The 19,933-nt window shown below is 42.4% G+C and overlaps 41 non-coding genes across 41 annotated transcripts; 21 read left to right on the top strand and 20 right to left on the bottom strand.

The window, feature by feature from the left end:
• Positions 1 to 30: 30 nt before the first annotated feature.
• Positions 31 to 103, bottom strand: TRNAK-UUU (transfer RNA lysine (anticodon UUU)). The gene has a single exon. It is a non-coding gene; the product is annotated as a tRNA-Lys (tRNA).
• Positions 104 to 239: 136 nt separating this feature from the next.
• Positions 240 to 539, top strand: LOC149965206 (signal recognition particle RNA). Its single transcript, XR_016473116.1, has one exon.
• A 431-nt stretch (positions 540 to 970) lies between these two features.
• TRNAK-UUU (transfer RNA lysine (anticodon UUU)) lies at positions 971 to 1,043 on the bottom strand. The gene has a single exon. It is a non-coding gene; the product is annotated as a tRNA-Lys (tRNA).
• Positions 1,044 to 1,179: 136 nt separating this feature from the next.
• On the top strand, positions 1,180 to 1,479 carry LOC149965204 (signal recognition particle RNA). The gene has a single exon (XR_016473232.1).
• Positions 1,480 to 1,910: 431 nt separating this feature from the next.
• Positions 1,911 to 1,983, bottom strand: TRNAK-UUU (transfer RNA lysine (anticodon UUU)). Its single transcript has one exon. It is a non-coding gene; the product is annotated as a tRNA-Lys (tRNA).
• Positions 1,984 to 2,119: 136 nt separating this feature from the next.
• Positions 2,120 to 2,419, top strand: LOC149965202 (signal recognition particle RNA). Its single transcript, XR_016473260.1, has one exon.
• A 431-nt stretch (positions 2,420 to 2,850) lies between these two features.
• On the bottom strand, positions 2,851 to 2,923 carry TRNAK-UUU (transfer RNA lysine (anticodon UUU)). The gene has a single exon. It is a non-coding gene; the product is annotated as a tRNA-Lys (tRNA).
• Positions 2,924 to 3,059: 136 nt separating this feature from the next.
• Positions 3,060 to 3,359, top strand: LOC149965200 (signal recognition particle RNA). The gene has a single exon (XR_016473259.1).
• A 431-nt stretch (positions 3,360 to 3,790) lies between these two features.
• Positions 3,791 to 3,863, bottom strand: TRNAK-UUU (transfer RNA lysine (anticodon UUU)). Its single transcript has one exon. It is a non-coding gene; the product is annotated as a tRNA-Lys (tRNA).
• Positions 3,864 to 3,999: 136 nt separating this feature from the next.
• On the top strand, positions 4,000 to 4,299 carry LOC149965198 (signal recognition particle RNA). The gene has a single exon (XR_016473231.1).
• Positions 4,300 to 4,730: 431 nt separating this feature from the next.
• On the bottom strand, positions 4,731 to 4,803 carry TRNAK-UUU (transfer RNA lysine (anticodon UUU)). Its single transcript has one exon. It is a non-coding gene; the product is annotated as a tRNA-Lys (tRNA).
• Positions 4,804 to 4,939: 136 nt separating this feature from the next.
• LOC149965196 (signal recognition particle RNA) lies at positions 4,940 to 5,239 on the top strand. Its single transcript, XR_016473258.1, has one exon.
• Positions 5,240 to 5,670: 431 nt separating this feature from the next.
• On the bottom strand, positions 5,671 to 5,743 carry TRNAK-UUU (transfer RNA lysine (anticodon UUU)). Its single transcript has one exon. It is a non-coding gene; the product is annotated as a tRNA-Lys (tRNA).
• A 136-nt stretch (positions 5,744 to 5,879) lies between these two features.
• On the top strand, positions 5,880 to 6,179 carry LOC149965194 (signal recognition particle RNA). Its single transcript, XR_016473230.1, has one exon.
• Positions 6,180 to 6,610: 431 nt separating this feature from the next.
• On the bottom strand, positions 6,611 to 6,683 carry TRNAK-UUU (transfer RNA lysine (anticodon UUU)). Its single transcript has one exon. It is a non-coding gene; the product is annotated as a tRNA-Lys (tRNA).
• A 136-nt stretch (positions 6,684 to 6,819) lies between these two features.
• Positions 6,820 to 7,119, top strand: LOC149965192 (signal recognition particle RNA). Its single transcript, XR_016473167.1, has one exon.
• Positions 7,120 to 7,550: 431 nt separating this feature from the next.
• On the bottom strand, positions 7,551 to 7,623 carry TRNAK-UUU (transfer RNA lysine (anticodon UUU)). Its single transcript has one exon. It is a non-coding gene; the product is annotated as a tRNA-Lys (tRNA).
• A 136-nt stretch (positions 7,624 to 7,759) lies between these two features.
• Positions 7,760 to 8,059, top strand: LOC149965190 (signal recognition particle RNA). The gene has a single exon (XR_016473229.1).
• Positions 8,060 to 8,490: 431 nt separating this feature from the next.
• Positions 8,491 to 8,563, bottom strand: TRNAK-UUU (transfer RNA lysine (anticodon UUU)). The gene has a single exon. It is a non-coding gene; the product is annotated as a tRNA-Lys (tRNA).
• Positions 8,564 to 8,699: 136 nt separating this feature from the next.
• Positions 8,700 to 8,999, top strand: LOC149965188 (signal recognition particle RNA). Its single transcript, XR_016473166.1, has one exon.
• Positions 9,000 to 9,430: 431 nt separating this feature from the next.
• On the bottom strand, positions 9,431 to 9,503 carry TRNAK-UUU (transfer RNA lysine (anticodon UUU)). The gene has a single exon. It is a non-coding gene; the product is annotated as a tRNA-Lys (tRNA).
• Positions 9,504 to 9,639: 136 nt separating this feature from the next.
• LOC149965186 (signal recognition particle RNA) lies at positions 9,640 to 9,939 on the top strand. The gene has a single exon (XR_016473227.1).
• A 431-nt stretch (positions 9,940 to 10,370) lies between these two features.
• Positions 10,371 to 10,443, bottom strand: TRNAK-UUU (transfer RNA lysine (anticodon UUU)). Its single transcript has one exon. It is a non-coding gene; the product is annotated as a tRNA-Lys (tRNA).
• Positions 10,444 to 10,579: 136 nt separating this feature from the next.
• LOC149965184 (signal recognition particle RNA) lies at positions 10,580 to 10,879 on the top strand. The gene has a single exon (XR_016473226.1).
• Positions 10,880 to 11,310: 431 nt separating this feature from the next.
• On the bottom strand, positions 11,311 to 11,383 carry TRNAK-UUU (transfer RNA lysine (anticodon UUU)). The gene has a single exon. It is a non-coding gene; the product is annotated as a tRNA-Lys (tRNA).
• A 136-nt stretch (positions 11,384 to 11,519) lies between these two features.
• Positions 11,520 to 11,819, top strand: LOC149965182 (signal recognition particle RNA). The gene has a single exon (XR_016473225.1).
• A 640-nt stretch (positions 11,820 to 12,459) lies between these two features.
• On the top strand, positions 12,460 to 12,759 carry LOC149965181 (signal recognition particle RNA). Its single transcript, XR_016473223.1, has one exon.
• A 431-nt stretch (positions 12,760 to 13,190) lies between these two features.
• On the bottom strand, positions 13,191 to 13,263 carry TRNAK-UUU (transfer RNA lysine (anticodon UUU)). Its single transcript has one exon. It is a non-coding gene; the product is annotated as a tRNA-Lys (tRNA).
• A 136-nt stretch (positions 13,264 to 13,399) lies between these two features.
• Positions 13,400 to 13,699, top strand: LOC149965179 (signal recognition particle RNA). Its single transcript, XR_016473222.1, has one exon.
• A 431-nt stretch (positions 13,700 to 14,130) lies between these two features.
• TRNAK-UUU (transfer RNA lysine (anticodon UUU)) lies at positions 14,131 to 14,203 on the bottom strand. Its single transcript has one exon. It is a non-coding gene; the product is annotated as a tRNA-Lys (tRNA).
• A 136-nt stretch (positions 14,204 to 14,339) lies between these two features.
• LOC149965177 (signal recognition particle RNA) lies at positions 14,340 to 14,639 on the top strand. Its single transcript, XR_016473221.1, has one exon.
• Positions 14,640 to 15,070: 431 nt separating this feature from the next.
• TRNAK-UUU (transfer RNA lysine (anticodon UUU)) lies at positions 15,071 to 15,143 on the bottom strand. Its single transcript has one exon. It is a non-coding gene; the product is annotated as a tRNA-Lys (tRNA).
• Positions 15,144 to 15,279: 136 nt separating this feature from the next.
• On the top strand, positions 15,280 to 15,579 carry LOC149965175 (signal recognition particle RNA). The gene has a single exon (XR_016473220.1).
• Positions 15,580 to 16,010: 431 nt separating this feature from the next.
• Positions 16,011 to 16,083, bottom strand: TRNAK-UUU (transfer RNA lysine (anticodon UUU)). The gene has a single exon. It is a non-coding gene; the product is annotated as a tRNA-Lys (tRNA).
• A 136-nt stretch (positions 16,084 to 16,219) lies between these two features.
• On the top strand, positions 16,220 to 16,519 carry LOC149965173 (signal recognition particle RNA). Its single transcript, XR_016473219.1, has one exon.
• Positions 16,520 to 16,950: 431 nt separating this feature from the next.
• TRNAK-UUU (transfer RNA lysine (anticodon UUU)) lies at positions 16,951 to 17,023 on the bottom strand. The gene has a single exon. It is a non-coding gene; the product is annotated as a tRNA-Lys (tRNA).
• A 136-nt stretch (positions 17,024 to 17,159) lies between these two features.
• Positions 17,160 to 17,459, top strand: LOC149965171 (signal recognition particle RNA). The gene has a single exon (XR_016473218.1).
• A 431-nt stretch (positions 17,460 to 17,890) lies between these two features.
• TRNAK-UUU (transfer RNA lysine (anticodon UUU)) lies at positions 17,891 to 17,963 on the bottom strand. Its single transcript has one exon. It is a non-coding gene; the product is annotated as a tRNA-Lys (tRNA).
• A 136-nt stretch (positions 17,964 to 18,099) lies between these two features.
• On the top strand, positions 18,100 to 18,399 carry LOC149965169 (signal recognition particle RNA). The gene has a single exon (XR_016473217.1).
• Positions 18,400 to 19,039: 640 nt separating this feature from the next.
• LOC149965168 (signal recognition particle RNA) lies at positions 19,040 to 19,339 on the top strand. The gene has a single exon (XR_016473216.1).
• Positions 19,340 to 19,770: 431 nt separating this feature from the next.
• Positions 19,771 to 19,843, bottom strand: TRNAK-UUU (transfer RNA lysine (anticodon UUU)). The gene has a single exon. It is a non-coding gene; the product is annotated as a tRNA-Lys (tRNA).
• Between the last annotated feature and the right edge of the window lie 90 nt (positions 19,844 to 19,933).

Raw genomic sequence — 19,933 nt, 5'->3', positions numbered from 1 at the left:
GACAACGAATAAAAAATCGCTACATTTACCCGCCCGAACTGGGGCTCGAACCCAGGACCGTTAGGTTAAAAGCCTAACGCTCTACCGACTGAGCTATCCGGGCTCTGCCGTATTCTATCTTCATGAAAAATGTGGTAATGGACGGGACATTTATTCTCTCCAGTTAATATAACATTTTAACCATATTTCGTTAGGGACGTTCTAACGATTGAAAGGTCGCAACTCGAGAAGCGTCGTTGACTGGGAGGAGTGGCGTCCTCTTGTAATCCAGCGTCTTGGAAGTCGGAATTCGAGGATGGTGTGAGGGTGGAGACTCTGATGATCATCACGCTGTGGAGATTTAACGTCCGCACGAAGTTTACCGTCAATATGGTGCGCTCGGGGGAGCTCGAAGTGAACCTGGTTTCTTAACGAGGTACGTAGCGGCTTAGGGCAGAAATGCAGCAAGCAAAAGTACTTGCGGAAAACCGTCGTAGGGTTGCGTTTACGAACAGGGTCTGATTATCAGACCACCCAAGAAAGTCAAAACTCGATTCTTTTGGCTTTTGTTTAAACTAACATGAAAAAGAGTTGCTATGAAAAAGAAAAAAACGGGAATATTTTTGGAAAACAAAACTTTTTTTTAAAAATTCCATTATCGCCGACGATAAATAATGTTGGTGACAGTGACCAATTGTCATCTCTATCAATGCCAGACGAACGTCGGTAAATAGTTTAATTTTTGGATTTCGAATTACATAACTTCCGTTTTTTTTCAAGGTCACGAATAAATCCTTAATCAGATCGGCCGAACGTTTCTTAAGATCAAATTAAAGGAACGACTTTCAAGCTGCGGCTCTACCCCGGACCGTTAAATGATTTGTTTAAGGTTCTCCAGACTAAGCAAATTGAGCGTTTCTCAAAGCGGAAAAGCCGTTACATTGCCGTTAGTTATAAAACTGACAACGAATAAAAAATCGCTACATTTACCCGCCCGAACTGGGGCTCGAACCCAGGACCGTTAGGTTAAAAGCCTAACGCTCTACCGACTGAGCTATCCGGGCTCTGCCGTATTCTATCTTCATGAAAAATGTGGTAATGGACGGGACATTTATTCTCTCCAGTTAATATAACATTTTAACCATATTTCGTTAGGGACGTTCTAACGATTGAAAGGTCGCAACTCGAGAAGCGTCGTTGACTGGGAGGAGTGGCGTCCTCTTGTAATCCAGCGTCTTGGAAGTCGGAATTCGAGGATGGTGTGAGGGTTGAGACTCTGATGATCATCACGCTGTGGAGATTTAACGTCCGCACGAAGTTTACCGTCAATATGGTGCGCTCGGGGGAGCTCGAAGTGAACCTGGTTTCTTAACGAGGTACGTAGCGGCTTAGGGCAGAAATGCAGCAAGCAAAAGTACTTGCGGAAAACCGTCGTAGGGTTGCGTTTACGAACAGGGTCTGATTATCAGACCACCCAAGAAAGTCAAAACTCGATTCTTTTGGCTTTTGTTTAAACTAACATGAAAAAGAGTTGCTATGAAAAAGAAAAAAACGGGAATATTTTTGGAAAACAAAACTTTTTTTTAAAAATTCCATTATCGCCGACGATAAATAATGTTGGTGACAGTGACCAATTGTCATCTCTATCAATGCCAGACGAACGTCGGTAAATAGTTTAATTTTTGGATTTCGAATTACATAACTTCCGTTTTTTTTCAAGGTCACGAATAAATCCTTAATCAGATCGGCCGAACGTTTCTTAAGATCAAATTAAAGGAACGACTTTCAAGCTGCGGCTCTACCCCGGACCGTTAAATGATTTGTTTAAGGTTCTCCAGACTAAGCAAATTGAGCGTTTCTCAAAGCGGAAAAGCCGTTACATTGCCGTTAGTTATAAAACTGACAACGAATAAAAAATCGCTACATTTACCCGCCCGAACTGGGGCTCGAACCCAGGACCGTTAGGTTAAAAGCCTAACGCTCTACCGACTGAGCTATCCGGGCTCTGCCGTATTCTATCTTCATGAAAAATGTGGTAATGGACGGGACATTTATTCTCTCCAGTTAATATAACATTTTAACCATATTTCGTTAGGGACGTTCTAACGATTGAAAGGTCGCAACTCGAGAAGCGTCGTTGACTGGGAGGAGTGGCGTCCTCTTGTAATCCAGCGTCTTGGAAGTCGGAATTCGAGGATGGTGTGAGGGTTGAGACTCTGATGATCATCACGCTGTGGAGATTTAACGTCCGCACGAAGTTTACCGTCAATATGGTGCGCTCGGGGGAGCTCGAAGTGAACCTGGTTTCTTAACGAGGTACGTAGCGGCTTAGGGCTGAAATGCAGCAAGCAAAAGTACTTGCGGAAAACCGTCGTAGGGTTGCGTTTACGAACAGGGTCTGATTATCAGACCACCCAAGAAAGTCAAAACTCGATTCTTTTGGCTTTTGTTTAAACTAACATGAAAAAGAGTTGCTATGAAAAAGAAAAAAACGGGAATATTTTTGGAAAACAAATCTTTTTTTTAAAAATTCCATTATCGCCGACGATAAATAATGTTGGTGACAGTGACCAATTGTCATCTCTATCAATGCCAGACGAACGTCGGTAAATAGTTTAATTTTTGGATTTCGAATTACATAACTTCCGTTTTTTTTCAAGGTCACGAATAAATCCTTAATCAGATCGGCCGAACGTTTCTTAAGATCAAATTAAAGGAACGACTTTCAAGCTGCGGCTCTACCCCGGACCGTTAAATGATTTGTTTAAGGTTCTCCAGACTAAGCAAATTGAGCGTTTCTCAAAGCGGAAAAGCCGTTACATTGCCGTTAGTTATAAAACTGACAACGAATAAAAAATCGCTACATTTACCCGCCCGAACTGGGGCTCGAACCCAGGACCGTTAGGTTAAAAGCCTAACGCTCTACCGACTGAGCTATCCGGGCTCTGCCGTATTCTATCTTCATGAAAAATGTGGTAATGGACGGGACATTTATTCTCTCCAGTTAATATAACATTTTAACCATATTTCGTTAGGGACGTTCTAACGATTGAAAGGTCGCAACTCGAGAAGCGTCGTTGACTGGGAGGAGTGGCGTCCTCTTGTAATCCAGCGTCTTGGAAGTCGGAATTCGAGGATGGTGTGAGGGTTGAGACTCTGATGATCATCACGCTGTGGAGATTTAACGTCCGCACGAAGTTTACCGTCAATATGGTGCGCTCGGGGGAGCTCGAAGTGAACCTGGTTTCTTAACGAGGTACGTAGCGGCTTAGGGCTGAAATGCAGCAAGCAAAAGTACTTGCGGAAAACCGTCGTAGGGTTGCGTTTACGAACAGGGTCTGATTATCAGACCACCCAAGAAAGTCAAAACTCGATTCTTTTGGCTTTTGTTTAAACTAACATGAAAAAGAGTTGCTATGAAAAAGAAAAAAACGGGAATATTTTTGGAAAACAAATCTTTTTTTTAAAAATTCCATTATCGCCGACGATAAATAATGTTGGTGACAGTGACCAATTGTCATCTCTATCAATGCCAGACGAACGTCGGTAAATAGTTTAATTTTTGGATTTCGAATTACATAACTTCCGTTTTTTTTCAAGGTCACGAATAAATCCTTAATCAGATCGGCCGAACGTTTCTTAAGATCAAATTAAAGGAACGACTTTCAAGCTGCGGCTCTACCCCGGACCGTTAAATGATTTGTTTAAGGTTCTCCAGACTAAGCAAATTGAGCGTTTCTCAAAGCGGAAAAGCCGTTACATTGCCGTTAGTTATAAAACTGACAACGAATAAAAAATCGCTACAATTACCCGCCCGAACTGGGGCTCGAACCCAGGACCGTTAGGTTAAAAGCCTAACGCTCTACCGACTGAGCTATCCGGGCTCTGCCGTATTCTATCTTCATGAAAAATGTGGTAATGGACGGGACATTTATTCTCTCCAGTTAATATAACATTTTAACCATATTTCGTTAGGGACGTTCTAACGATTGAAAGGTCGCAACTCGAGAAGCGTCGTTGACTGGGAGGAGTGGCGTCCTCTTGTAATCCAGCGTCTTGGAAGTCGGAATTCGAGGATGGTGTGAGGGTTGAGACTCTGATGATCATCACGCTGTGGAGATTTAACGTCCGCACGAAGTTTACCGTCAATATGGTGCGCTCGGGGGAGCTCGAAGTGAACCTGGTTTCTTAACGAGGTACGTAGCGGCTTAGGGCAGAAATGCAGCAAGCAAAAGTACTTGCGGAAAACCGTCGTAGGGTTGCGTTTACGAACAGGGTCTGATTATCAGACCACCCAAGAAAGTCAAAACTCGATTCTTTTGGCTTTTGTTTAAACTAACATGAAAAAGAGTTGCTATGAAAAAGAAAAAAACGGGAATATTTTTGGAAAACAAATCTTTTTTTTAAAAATTCCATTATCGCCGACGATAAATAATGTTGGTGACAGTGACCAATTGTCATCTCTATCAATGCCAGACGAACGTCGGTAAATAGTTTAATTTTTGGATTTCGAATTACATAACTTCCGTTTTTTTTCAAGGTCACGAATAAATCCTTAATCAGATCGGCCGAACGTTTCTTAAGATCAAATTAAAGGAACGACTTTCAAGCTGCGGCTCTACCCCGGACCGTTAAATGATTTGTTTAAGGTTCTCCAGACTAAGCAAATTGAGCGTTTCTCAAAGCGGAAAAGCCGTTACATTGCCGTTAGTTATAAAACTGACAACGAATAAAAAATCGCTACATTTACCCGCCCGAACTGGGGCTCGAACCCAGGACCGTTAGGTTAAAAGCCTAACGCTCTACCGACTGAGCTATCCGGGCTCTGCCGTATTCTATCTTCATGAAAAATGTGGTAATGGACGGGACATTTATTCTCTCCAGTTAATATAACATTTTAACCATATTTCGTTAGGGACGTTCTAACGATTGAAAGGTCGCAACTCGAGAAGCGTCGTTGACTGGGAGGAGTGGCGTCCTCTTGTAATCCAGCGTCTTGGAAGTCGGAATTCGAGGATGGTGTGAGGGTTGAGACTCTGATGATCATCACGCTGTGGAGATTTAACGTCCGCACGAAGTTTACCGTCAATATGGTGCGCTCGGGGGAGCTCGAAGTGAACCTGGTTTCTTAACGAGGTACGTAGCGGCTTAGGGCTGAAATGCAGCAAGCAAAAGTACTTGCGGAAAACCGTCGTAGGGTTGCGTTTACGAACAGGGTCTGATTATCAGACCACCCAAGAAAGTCAAAACTCGATTCTTTTGGCTTTTGTTTAAACTAACATGAAAAAGAGTTGCTATGAAAAAGAAAAAAACGGGAATATTTTTGGAAAACAAATCTTTTTTTTAAAAATTCCATTATCGCCGACGATAAATAATGTTGGTGACAGTGACCAATTGTCATCTCTATCAATGCCAGACGAACGTCGGTAAATAGTTTAATTTTTGGATTTCGAATTACATAACTTCCGTTTTTTTTCAAGGTCACGAATAAATCCTTAATCAGATCGGCCGAACGTTTCTTAAGATCAAATTAAAGGAACGACTTTCAAGCTGCGGCTCTACCCCGGACCGTTAAATGATTTGTTTAAGGTTCTCCAGACTAAGCAAATTGAGCGTTTCTCAAAGCGGAAAAGCCGTTACATTGCCGTTAGTTATAAAACTGACAACGAATAAAAAATCGCTACAATTACCCGCCCGAACTGGGGCTCGAACCCAGGACCGTTAGGTTAAAAGCCTAACGCTCTACCGACTGAGCTATCCGGGCTCTGCCGTATTCTATCTTCATGAAAAATGTGGTAATGGACGGGACATTTATTCTCTCCAGTTAATATAACATTTTAACCATATTTCGTTAGGGACGTTCTAACGATTGAAAGGTCGCAACTCGAGAAGCGTCGTTGACTGGGAGGAGTGGCGTCCTCTTGTAATCCAGCGTCTTGGAAGTCGGAATTCGAGGATGGTGTGAGGGTTGAGACTCTGATGATCATCACGCTGTGGAGATTTAACGTCCGCACGAAGTTTACCGTCAATATGGTGCGCTCGGGGGAGCTCGAAGTGAACCTGGTTTCTTAACGAGGTACGTAGCGGCTTAGGGCAGAAATGCAGCAAGCAAAAGTACTTGCGGAAAACCGTCGTAGGGTTGCGTTTACGAACAGGGTCTGATTATCAGACCACCCAAGAAAGTCAAAACTCGATTCTTTTGGCTTTTGTTTAAACTAACATGAAAAAGAGTTGCTATGAAAAAGAAAAAAACGGGAATATTTTTGGAAAACAAAACTTTTTTTTAAAAATTCCATTATCGCCGACGATAAATAATGTTGGTGACAGTGACCAATTGTCATCTCTATCAATGCCAGATGAACGTCGGTAAATAGTTTAATTTTTGGATTTCGAATTACATAACTTCCGTTTTTTTTCAAGGTCACGAATAAATCCTTAATCAGATCGGCCGAACGTTTCTTAAGATCAAATTAAAGGAACGACTTTCAAGCTGCGGCTCTACCCCGGACCGTTAAATGATTTGTTTAAGGTTCTCCAGACTAAGCAAATTGAGCGTTTCTCAAAGCGGAAAAGCCGTTACATTGCCGTTAGTTATAAAACTGACAACGAATAAAAAATCGCTACATTTACCCGCCCGAACTGGGGCTCGAACCCAGGACCGTTAGGTTAAAAGCCTAACGCTCTACCGACTGAGCTATCCGGGCTCTGCCGTATTCTATCTTCATGAAAAATGTGGTAATGGACGGGACATTTATTCTCTCCAGTTAATATAACATTTTAACCATATTTCGTTAGGGACGTTCTAACGATTGAAAGGTCGCAACTCGAGAAGCGTCGTTGACTGGGAGGAGTGGCGTCCTCTTGTAATCCAGCGTCTTGGAAGTCGGAATTCGAGGATGGTGTGAGGGTTGAGACTCTGATGATCATCACGCTGTGGAGATTTAACGTCCGCACGAAGTTTACCGTCAATATGGTGCGCTCGGGGGAGCTCGAAGTGAACCAGGTTTCTTAACGAGGTACGTAGCGGCTTAGGGCAGAAATGCAGCAAGCAAAAGTACTTGCGGAAAACCGTCGTAGGGTTGCGTTTACGAACAGGGTCTGATTATCAGACCACCCAAGAAAGTCAAAACTCGATTCTTTTGGCTTTTGTTTAAACTAACATGAAAAAGAGTTGCTATGAAAAAGAAAAAAACGGGAATATTTTTGGAAAACAAAACTTTTTTTTAAAAATTCCATTATCGCCGACGATAAATAATGTTGGTGACAGTGACCAATTGTCATCTCTATCAATGCCAGACGAACGTCGGTAAATAGTTTAATTTTTGGATTTCGAATTACATAACTTCCGTTTTTTTTCAAGGTCACGAATAAATCCTTAATCAGATCGGCCGAACGTTTCTTAAGATCAAATTAAAGGAACGACTTTCAAGCTGCGGCTCTACCCCGGACCGTTAAATGATTTGTTTAAGGTTCTCCAGACTAAGCAAATTGAGCGTTTCTCAAAGCGGAAAAGCCGTTACATTGCCGTTAGTTATAAAACTGACAACGAATAAAAAATCGCTACATTTACCCGCCCGAACTGGGGCTCGAACCCAGGACCGTTAGGTTAAAAGCCTAACGCTCTACCGACTGAGCTATCCGGGCTCTGCCGTATTCTATCTTCATGAAAAATGTGGTAATGGACGGGACATTTATTCTCTCCAGTTAATATAACATTTTAACCATATTTCGTTAGGGACGTTCTAACGATTGAAAGGTCGCAACTCGAGAAGCGTCGTTGACTGGGAGGAGTGGCGTCCTCTTGTAATCCAGCGTCTTGGAAGTCGGAATTCGAGGATGGTGTGAGGGTTGAGACTCTGATGATCATCACGCTGTGGAGATTTAACGTCCGCACGAAGTTTACCGTCAATATGGTGCGCTCGGGGGAGCTCGAAGTGAACCTGGTTTCTTAACGAGGTACGTAGCGGCTTAGGGCAGAAATGCAGCAAGCAAAAGTACTTGCGGAAAACCGTCGTAGGGTTGCGTTTACGAACAGGGTCTGATTATCAGACCACCCAAGAAAGTCAAAACTCGATTCTTTTGGCTTTTGTTTAAACTAACATGAAAAAGAGTTGCTATGAAAAAGAAAAAAACGGGAATATTTTTGGAAAACAAAACTTTTTTTTAAAAATTCCATTATCGCCGACGATAAATAATGTTGGTGACAGTGACCAATTGTCATCTCTATCAATGCCAGACGAACGTCGGTAAATAGTTTAATTTTTGGATTTCGAATTACATAACTTCCGTTTTTTTTCAAGGTCACGAATAAATCCTTAATCAGATCGGCCGAACGTTTCTTAAGATCAAATTAAAGGAACGACTTTCAAGCTGCGGCTCTACCCCGGACCGTTAAATGATTTGTTTAAGGTTCTCCAGACTAAGCAAATTGAGCGTTTCTCAAAGCGGAAAAGCCGTTACATTGCCGTTAGTTATAAAACTGACAACGAATAAAAAATCGCTACATTTACCCGCCCGAACTGGGGCTCGAACCCAGGACCGTTAGGTTAAAAGCCTAACGCTCTACCGACTGAGCTATCCGGGCTCTGCCGTATTCTATCTTCATGAAAAATGTGGTAATGGACGGGACATTTATTCTCTCCAGTTAATATAACATTTTAACCATATTTCGTTAGGGACGTTCTAACGATTGAAAGGTCGCAACTCGAGAAGCGTCGTTGACTGGGAGGAGTGGCGTCCTCTTGTAATCCAGCGTCTTGGAAGTCGGAATTCGAGGATGGTGTGAGGGTTGAGACTCTGATGATCATCACGCTGTGGAGATTTAACGTCCGCACGAAGTTTACCGTCAATATGGTGCGCTCGGGGGAGCTCGAAGTGAACCAGGTTTCTTAACGAGGTACGTAGCGGCTTAGGGCAGAAATGCAGCAAGCAAAAGTACTTGCGGAAAACCGTCGTAGGGTTGCGTTTACGAACAGGGTCTGATTATCAGACCACCCAAGAAAGTCAAAACTCGATTCTTTTGGCTTTTGTTTAAACTAACATGAAAAAGAGTTGCTATGAAAAAGAAAAAAACGGGAATATTTTTGGAAAACAAAACTTTTTTTTAAAAATTCCATTATCGCCGACGATAAATAATGTTGGTGACAGTGACCAATTGTCATCTCTATCAATGCCAGACGAACGTCGGTAAATAGTTTAATTTTTGGATTTCGAATTACATAACTTCCGTTTTTTTTCAAGGTCACGAATAAATCCTTAATCAGATCGGCCGAACGTTTCTTAAGATCAAATTAAAGGAACGACTTTCAAGCTGCGGCTCTACCCCGGACCGTTAAATGATTTGTTTAAGGTTCTCCAGACTAAGCAAATTGAGCGTTTCTCAAAGCGGAAAAGCCGTTACATTGCCGTTAGTTATAAAACTGACAACGAATAAAAAATCGCTACATTTACCCGCCCGAACTGGGGCTCGAACCCAGGACCGTTAGGTTAAAAGCCTAACGCTCTACCGACTGAGCTATCCGGGCTCTGCCGTATTCTATCTTCATGAAAAATGTGGTAATGGACGGGACATTTATTCTCTCCAGTTAATATAACATTTTAACCATATTTCGTTAGGGACGTTCTAACGATTGAAAGGTCGCAACTCGAGAAGCGTCGTTGACTGGGAGGAGTGGCGTCCTCTTGTAATCCAGCGTCTTGGAAGTCGGAATTCGAGGATGGTGTGAGGGTTGAGACTCTGATGATCATCACGCTGTGGAGATTTAACGTCCGCACGAAGTTTACCGTCAATATGGTGCGCTCGGGGGAGCTCGAAGTGAACCTGGTTTCTTAACGAGGTACGTAGCGGCTTAGGGCAGAAATGCAGCAAGCAAAAGTACTTGCGGAAAACCGTCGTAGGGTTGCGTTTACGAACAGGGTCTGATTATCAGACCACCCAAGAAAGTCAAAACTCGATTCTTTTGGCTTTTGTTTAAACTAACATGAAAAAGAGTTGCTATGAAAAAGAAAAAAACGGGAATATTTTTGGAAAACAAATCTTTTTTTTAAAAATTCCATTATCGCCGACGATAAATAATGTTGGTGACAGTGACCAATTGTCATCTCTATCAATGCCAGACGAACGTCGGTAAATAGTTTAATTTTTGGATTTCGAATTACATAACTTCCGTTTTTTTTCAAGGTCACGAATAAATCCTTAATCAGATCGGCCGAACGTTTCTTAAGATCAAATTAAAGGAACGACTTTCAAGCTGCGGCTCTACCCCGGACCGTTAAATGATTTGTTTAAGGTTCTCCAGACTAAGCAAATTGAGCGTTTCTCAAAGCGGAAAAGCCGTTACATTGCCGTTAGTTATAAAACTGACAACGAATAAAAAATCGCTACATTTACCCGCCCGAACTGGGGCTCGAACCCAGGACCGTTAGGTTAAAAGCCTAACGCTCTACCGACTGAGCTATCCGGGCTCTGCCGTATTCTATCTTCATGAAAAATGTGGTAATGGACGGGACATTTATTCTCTCCAGTTAATATAACATTTTAACCATATTTCGTTAGGGACGTTCTAACGATTGAAAGGTCGCAACTCGAGAAGCGTCGTTGACTGGGAGGAGTGGCGTCCTCTTGTAATCCAGCGTCTTGGAAGTCGGAATTCGAGGATGGTGTGAGGGTTGAGACTCTGATGATCATCACGCTGTGGAGATTTAACGTCCGCACGAAGTTTACCGTCAATATGGTGCGCTCGGGGGAGCTCGAAGTGAACCTGGTTTCTTAACGAGGTACGTAGCGGCTTAGGGCAGAAATGCAGCAAGCAAAAGTACTTGCGGAAAACCGTCGTAGGGTTGCGTTTACGAACAGGGTCTGATTATCAGACCACCCAAGAAAGTCAAAACTCGATTCTTTTGGCTTTTGTTTAAACTAACATGAAAAAGAGTTGCTATGAAAAAGAAAAAAACGGGAATATTTTTGGAAAACAAATCTTTTTTTTAAAAATTCCATTATCGCCGACGATAAATAATGTTGGTGACAGTGACCAATTGTCATCTCTATCAATGCCAGACGAACGTCGGTAAGTAGTTTAATTTTTGGATTTCGAATTACATAACTTCCGTTTTTTTTCAAGGTCACGAATAAATCCTTAATCAGATCGGCCGAACGTTTCTTAAGATCAAATTAAAGGAACGACTTTCAAGCTGCGGCTCTACCCCGGACCGTTAAATGATTTGTTTAAGGTTCTCCAGACTAAGCAAATTGAGCGTTTCTCAAAGCGGAAAAGCCGTTACATTGCCGTTAGTTATAAAACTGACAACGAATAAAAAATCGCTACATTTACCCGCCCGAACTGGGGCTCGAACCCAGGACCGTTAGGTTAAAAGCCTAACGCTCTACCGACTGAGCTATCCGGGCTCTGCCGTATTCTATCTTCATGAAAAATGTGGTAATGGACGGGACATTTATTCTCTCCAGTTAATATAACATTTTAACCATATTTCGTTAGGGACGTTCTAACGATTGAAAGGTCGCAACTCGAGAAGCGTCGTTGACTGGGAGGAGTGGCGTCCTCTTGTAATCCAGCGTCTTGGAAGTCGGAATTCGAGGATGGTGTGAGGGTTGAGACTCTGATGATCATCACGCTGTGGAGATTTAACGTCCGCACGAAGTTTACCGTCAATATGGTGCGCTCGGGGGAGCTCGAAGTGAACCTGGTTTCTTAACGAGGTACGTAGCGGCTTAGGGCAGAAATGCAGCAAGCAAAAGTACTTGCGGAAAACCGTCGTAGGGTTGCGTTTACGAACAGGGTCTGATTATCAGACCACCCAAGAAAGTCAAAACTCGATTCTTTTGGCTTTTGTTTAAACTAACATGAAAAAGAGTTGCTATGAAAAAGAAAAAAACGGGAATATTTTTGGAAAACAAAACTTTTTTTTAAAAATTCCATTATCGCCGACGATAAATAATGTTGGTGACAGTGACCAATTGTCATCTCTATCAATGCCAGACGAACGTCGGTAAATAGTTTAATTTTTGGATTTCGAATTACATAACTTCCGTTTTTTTTCAAGGTCACGAATAAATCCTTAATCAGATCGGCCGAACGTTTCTTAAGATCAAATTAAAGGAACGACTTTCAAGCTGCGGCTCTACCCCGGACCGTTAAATGATTTGTTTAAGGTTGTCCAGACTAAGCAAATTGAGCGTTTCTCAAAGCGGAAAAGCCGTTACATTGCCGTTAGTTATAAAACTGACAACGAATAAAAAATCGCTACATTTACCCGCCCGAACTGGGGCTCGAACCCAGGACCGTTAGGTTAAAAGCCTAACGCTCTACCGACTGTGCTATCCGGGCTCTGCCGTATTCTATCTTCATGAAAAATGTGGTAATGGACGGGACATTTATTCTCTCCAGTTAATATAACATTTTAACCATATTTCGTTAGGGACGTTCTAACGATTGAAAGGTCGCAACTCGAGAAGCGTCGTTGACTGGGAGGAGTGGCGTCCTCTTGTAATCCAGCGTCTTGGAAGTCGGAATTCGAGGATGGTGTGAGGGTTGAGACTCTGATGATCATCACGCTGTGGAGATTTAACGTCCGCACGAAGTTTACCGTCAATATGGTGCGCTCGGGGGAGCTCGAAGTGAACCTGGTTTCTTAACGAGGTACGTAGCGGCTTAGGGCAGAAATGCAGCAAGCAAAAGTACTTGCGGAAAACCGTCGTAGGGTTGCGTTTACGAACAGGGTCTGATTATCAGACCACCCAAGAAAGTCAAAACTCGATTCTTTTGGCTTTTGTTTAAACTAACATGAAAAAGAGTTGCTATGAAAAAGAAAAAAACGGGAATATTTTTGGAAAACAAATCTTTTTTTTAAAAATTCCATTATCGCCGACGATAAATAATGTTGGTGACAGTGACCAATTGTCATCTCTATCAATGCCAGACGAACGTCGGTAAGTAGTTTAATTTTTGGATTTCGAATTACATAACTTCCGTTTTTTTTCAAGGTCACGAATAAATCCTTAATCAGATCGGCCGAACGTTTCTTAAGATCAAATTAAAGGAACGACTTTCAAGCTGCGGCTCTACCCCGGACCGTTAAATGATTTGTTTAAGGTTCTCCAGACTAAGCAAATTGAGCGTTTCTCAAAGCGGAAAAGCCGTTACATTGCCGTTAGTTATAAAACTGACAACGAATAAAAAATCGCTACATTTACCCGCCCGAACTGGGGCTCGAACCCAGGACCGTTAGGTTAAAAGCCTAACGCTCTACCGACTGAGCTATCCGGGCTCTGCCGTATTCTATCTTCATGAAAAATGTGGTAATGGACGGGACATTTATTCTCTCCAGTTAATATAACATTTTAACCATATTTCGTTAGGGACGTTCTAACGATTGAAAGGTCGCAACTCGAGAAGCGTCGTTGACTGGGAGGAGTGGCGTCCTCTTGTAATCCAGCGTCTTGGAAGTCGGAATTCGAGGATGGTGTGAGGGTTGAGACTCTGATGATCATCACGCTGTGGAGATTTAACGTCCGCACGAAGTTTACCGTCAATATGGTGCGCTCGGGGGAGCTCGAAGTGAACCTGGTTTCTTAACGAGGTACGTAGCGGCTTAGGGCAGAAATGCAGCAAGCAAAAGTACTTGCGGAAAACCGTCGTAGGGTTGCGTTTACGAACAGGGTCTGATTATCAGACCACCCAAGAAAGTCAAAACTCGATTCTTTTGGCTTTTGTTTAAACTAACATGAAAAAGAGTTGCTATGAAAAAGAAAAAAACGGGAATATTTTTGGAAAACAAAACTTTTTTTTAAAAATTCCATTATCGCCGACGATAAATAATGTTGGTGACAGTGACCAATTGTCATCTCTATCAATGCCAGACGAACGTCGGTAAATAGTTTAATTTTTGGATTTCGAATTACATAACTTCCGTTTTTTTTCAAGGTCACGAATAAATCCTTAATCAGATCGGCCGAACGTTTCTTAAGATCAAATTAAAGGAACGACTTTCAAGCTGCGGCTCTACCCCGGACCGTTAAATGATTTGTTTAAGGTTCTCCAGACTAAGCAAATTGAGCGTTTCTCAAAGCGGAAAAGCCGTTACATTGCCGTTAGTTATAAAACTGACAACGAATAAAAAATCGCTACATTTACCCGCCCGAACTGGGGCTCGAACCCAGGACCGTTAGGTTAAAAGCCTAACGCTCTACCGACTGAGCTATCCGGGCTCTGCCGTATTCTATCTTCATGAAAAATGTGGTAATGGACGGGACATTTATTCTCTCCAGTTAATATAACATTTTAACCATATTTCGTTAGGGACGTTCTAACGATTGAAAGGTCGCAACTCGAGAAGCGTCGTTGACTGGGAGGAGTGGCGTCCTCTTGTAATCCAGCGTCTTGGAAGTCGGAATTCGAGGATGGTGTGAGGGTTGAGACTCTGATGATCATCACGCTGTGGAGATTTAACGTCCGCACGAAGTTTACCGTCAATATGGTGCGCTCGGGGGAGCTCGAAGTGAACCTGGTTTCTTAACGAGGTACGTAGCGGCTTAGGGCAGAAATGCAGCAAGCAAAAGTACTTGCGGAAAACCGTCGTAGGGTTGCGTTTACGAACAGGGTCTGATTATCAGACCACCCAAGAAAGTCAAAACTCGATTCTTTTGGCTTTTGTTTAAACTAACATGAAAAAGAGTTGCTATGAAAAAGAAAAAAACGGGAATATTTTTGGAAAACAAAACTTTTTTTTAAAAATTCCATTATCGCCGACGATAAATAATGTTGGTGACAGTGACCAATTGTCATCTCTATCAATGCCAGACGAACGTCGGTAAATAGTTTAATTTTTGGATTTCGAATTACATAACTTCCGTTTTTTTTCAAGGTCACGAATAAATCCTTAATCAGATCGGCCGAACGTTTCTTAAGATCAAATTAAAGGAACGACTTTCAAGCTGCGGCTCTACCCCGGACCGTTAAATGATTTGTTTAAGGTTCTCCAGACTAAGCAAATTGAGCGTTTCTCAAAGCGGAAAAGCCGTTACATTGCCGTTAGTTATAAAACTGACAACGAATAAAAAATCGCTACATTTACCCGCCCGAACTGGGGCTCGAACCCAGGACCGTTAGGTTAAAAGCCTAACGCTCTACCGACTGAGCTATCCGGGCTCTGCCGTATTCTATCTTCATGAAAAATGTGGTAATGGACGGGACATTTATTCTCTCCAGTTAATATAACATTTTAACCATATTTCGTTAGGGACGTTCTAACGATTGAAAGGTCGCAACTCGAGAAGCGTCGTTGACTGGGAGGAGTGGCGTCCTCTTGTAATCCAGCGTCTTGGAAGTCGGAATTCGAGGATGGTGTGAGGGTTGAGACTCTGATGATCATCACGCTGTGGAGATTTAACGTCCGCACGAAGTTTACCGTCAATATGGTGCGCTCGGGGGAGCTCGAAGTGAACCTGGTTTCTTAACGAGGTACGTAGCGGCTTAGGGCAGAAATGCAGCAAGCAAAAGTACTTGCGGAAAACCGTCGTAGGGTTGCGTTTACGAACAGGGTCTGATTATCAGACCACCCAAGAAAGTCAAAACTCGATTCTTTTGGCTTTTGTTTAAACTAACATGAAAAAGAGTTGCTATGAAAAAGAAAAAAACGGGAATATTTTTGGAAAACAAAACTTTTTTTAAAAAATTCCATTATCGCCGACGATAAATAATGTTGGTGACAGTGACCAATTGTCATCTCTATCAATGCCAGACGAACGTCGGTAAATAGTTTAATTTTTGGATTTCGAATTACATAACTTCCGTTTTTTTTCAAGGTCACGAGTAAATCCTTAATCAGATCGGCCGAACGTTTCTTAAGATCAAATTAAAGGAACGACTTTCAAGCTGCGGCTCTACCCCGGACCGTTAAATGATTTGTTTAAGGTTCTCCAGACTAAGCAAATTGAGCGTTTCTCAAAGCGGAAAAGCCGTTACATTGCCGTTAGTTATAAAACTGACAACGAATAAAAAATCGCTACATTTACCCGCCCGAACTGGGGCTCGAACCCAGGACCGTTAGGTTAAAAGCCTAACGCTCTACCGACTGAGCTATCCGGGCTCTGCCGTATTCTATCTTCATGAAAAATGTGGTAATGGACGGGACATTTATTCTCTCCAGTTAATATAACATTTTAACCATATTTCGTTAGGGACGTTCTAACGATTGAAAGGTCGCAACTCGAGAAGCGTCGTTGACTGGGAGGAGTGGCGTCCTCTTGTAATCCAGCGTCTTGGAAGTCGGAATTCGAGGATGGTGTGAGGGTTGAGACTCTGATGATCATCACGCTGTGGAGATTTAACGTCCGCACGAAGTTTACCGTCAATATGGTGCGCTCGGGGGAGCTCGAAGTGAACCTGGTTTCTTAACGAGGTACGTAGCGGCTTAGGGCAGAAATGCAGCAAGCAAAAGTACTTGCGGAAAACCGTCGTAGGGTTGCGTTTACGAACAGGGTCTGATTATCAGACCACCCAAGAAAGTCAAAACTCGATTCTTTTGGCTTTTGTTTAAACTAACATGAAAAAGAGTTGCTATGAAAAAGAAAAAAACGGGAATATTTTTGGAAAACAAAACTTTTTTTTAAAAATTCCATTATCGCCGACGATAAATAATGTTGGTGACAGTGACCAATTGTCATCTCTATCAATGCCAGACGAACGTCGGTAAATAGTTTAATTTTTGGATTTCGAATTACATAACTTCCGTTTTTTTTCAAGGTCACGAATAAATCCTTAATCAGATCGGCCGAACGTTTCTTAAGATCAAATTAAAGGAACGACTTTCAAGCTGCGGCTCTACCCCGGACCGTTAAATGATTTGTTTAAGGTTCTCCAGACTAAGCAAATTGAGCGTTTCTCAAAGCGGAAAAGCCGTTACATTGCCGTTAGTTATAAAACTGACAACGAATAAAAAATCGCTACATTTACCCGCCCGAACTGGGGCTCGAACCCAGGACCGTTAGGTTAAAAGCCTAACGCTCTACCGACTGAGCTATCCGGGCTCTGCCGTATTCTATCTTCATGAAAAATGTGGTAATGGACGGGACATTTATTCTCTCCAGTTAATATAACATTTTAACCATATTTCGTTAGGGACGTTCTAACGATTGAAAGGTCGCAACTCGAGAAGCGTCGTTGACTGGGAGGAGTGGCGTCCTCTTGTAATCCAGCGTCTTGGAAGTCGGAATTCGAGGATGGTGTGAGGGTTGAGACTCTGATGATCATCACGCTGTGGAGATTTAACGTCCGCACGAAGTTTACCGTCAATATGGTGCGCTCGGGGGAGCTCGAAGTGAACCTGGTTTCTTAACGAGGTACGTAGCGGCTTAGGGCAGAAATGCAGCAAGCAAAAGTACTTGCGGAAAACCGTCGTAGGGTTGCGTTTACGAACAGGGTCTGATTATCAGACCACCCAAGAAAGTCAAAACTCGATTCTTTTGGCTTTTGTTTAAACTAACATGAAAAAGAGTTGCTATGAAAAAGAAAAAAACGGGAATATTTTTGGAAAACAAAACTTTTTTTAAAAAATTCCATTATCGCCGACGATAAATAATGTTGGTGACAGTGACCAATTGTCATCTCTATCAATGCCAGACGAACGTCGGTAAATAGTTTAATTTTTGGATTTCGAATTACATAACTTCCGTTTTTTTTCAAGGTCACGAGTAAATCCTTAATCAGATCGGCCGAACGTTTCTTAAGATCAAATTAAAGGAACGACTTTCAAGCTGCGGCTCTACCCCGGACCGTTAAATGATTTGTTTAAGGTTCTCCAGACTAAGCAAATTGAGCGTTTCTCAAAGCGGAAAAGCCGTTACATTGCCGTTAGTTATAAAACTGACAACGAATAAAAAATCGCTACATTTACCCGCCCGAACTGGGGCTCGAACCCAGGACCGTTAGGTTAAAAGCCTAACGCTCTACCGACTGAGCTATCCGGGCTCTGCCGTATTCTATCTTCATGAAAAATGTGGTAATGGACGGGACATTTATTCTCTCCAGTTAATATAACATTTTAACCATATTTCGTTAGGGACGTTCTAACGATTGAAAGGTCGCAACTCGAGAAGCGTCGTTGACTGGGAGGAGTGGCGTCCTCTTGTAATCCAGCGTCTTGGAAGTCGGAATTCGAGGATGGTGTGAGGGTTGAGACTCTGATGATCATCACGCTGTGGAGATTTAACGTCCGCACGAAGTTTACCGTCAATATGGTGCGCTCGGGGGAGCTCGAAGTGAACCTGGTTTCTTAACGAGGTACGTAGCGGCTTAGGGCAGAAATGCAGCAAGCAAAAGTACTTGCGGAAAACCGTCGTAGGGTTGCGTTTACGAACAGGGTCTGATTATCAGACCACCCAAGAAAGTCAAAACTCGATTCTTTTGGCTTTTGTTTAAACTAACATGAAAAAGAGTTGCTATGAAAAAGAAAAAAACGGGAATATTTTTGGAAAACAAAATTTTTTTTTAAAAATTCCATTATCGCCGACGATAAATAATGTTGGTGACAGTGACCAATTGTCATCTCTATCAATGCCAGACGAACGTCGGTAAATAGTTTAATTTTTGGATTTCGAATTACATAACTTCCGTTTTTTTTCAAGGTCACGAATAAATCCTTAATCAGATCGGCCGAACGTTTCTTAAGATCAAATTAAAGGAACGACTTTCAAGCTGCGGCTCTACCCCGGACCGTTAAATGATTTGTTTAAGGTTCTCCAGACTAAGCAAATTGAGCGTTTCTCAAAGCGGAAAAGCCGTTACATTGCCGTTAGTTATAAAACTGACAACGAATAAAAAATCGCTACATTTACCCGCCCGAACTGGGGCTCGAACCCAGGACCGTTAGGTTAAAAGCCTAACGCTCTACCGACTGTGCTATCCGGGCTCTGCCGTATTCTATCTTCATGAAAAATGTGGTAATGGACGGGACATTTATTCTCTCCAGTTAATATAACATTTTAACCATATTTCGTTAGGGACGTTCTAACGATTGAAAGGTCGCAACTCGAGAAGCGTCGTTGACTGGGAGGAGTGGCGTCCTCTTGTAATCCAGCGTCTTGGAAGTCGGAATTCGAGGATGGTGTGAGGGTTGAGACTCTGATGATCATCACGCTGTGGAGATTTAACGTCCGCACGAAGTTTACCGTCAATATGGTGCGCTCGGGGGAGCTCGAAGTGAACCTGGTTTCTTAACGAGGTACGTAGCGGCTTAGGGCAGAAATGCAGCAAGCAAAAGTACTTGCGGAAAACCGTCGTAGGGTTGCGTTTACGAACAGGGTCTGATTATCAGACCACCCAAGAAAGTCAAAACTCGATTCTTTTGGCTTTTGTTTAAACTAACATGAAAAAGAGTTGCTATGAAAAAGAAAAAAACGGGAATATTTTTGGAAAACAAAATTTTTTTTTAAAAATTCCATTATCGCCGACGATAAATAATGTTGGTGACAGTGACCAATTGTCATCTCTATCAATGCCAGACGAACGTCGGTAAATAGTTTAATTTTTGGATTTCGAATTACATAACTTCCGTTTTTTTTCAAGGTCACGAATAAATCCTTAATCAGATCGGCCGAACGTTTCTTAAGATCAAATTAAAGGAACGACTTTCAAGCTGCGGCTCTACCCCGGACCGTTAAATGATTTGTTTAAGGTTCTCCAGACTAAGCAAATTGAGCGTTTCTCAAAGCGGAAAAGCCGTTACATTGCCGTTAGTTATAAAACTGACAACGAATAAAAAATCGCTACATTTACCCGCCCGAACTGGGGCTCGAACCCAGGACCGTTAGGTTAAAAGCCTAACGCTCTACCGACTGAGCTATCCGGGCTCTGCCGTATTCTATCTTCATGAAAAATGTGGTAATGGACGGGACATTTATTCTCTCCAGTTAATATAACATTTTAACCATATTTCGTTA

This window comes from Leiobunum rupestre, chromosome 1, assembly GCF_980474605.1.
Source record: "Leiobunum rupestre chromosome 1, qqLeiRupe1.1.hap1, whole genome shotgun sequence".
NCBI lineage: Eukaryota > Metazoa > Arthropoda > Arachnida > Opiliones > Sclerosomatidae > Leiobunum > Leiobunum rupestre.
Note: the sequence above shows the minus strand (reverse complement) of the source record. Positions and strands in the feature narration are given on the sequence as shown.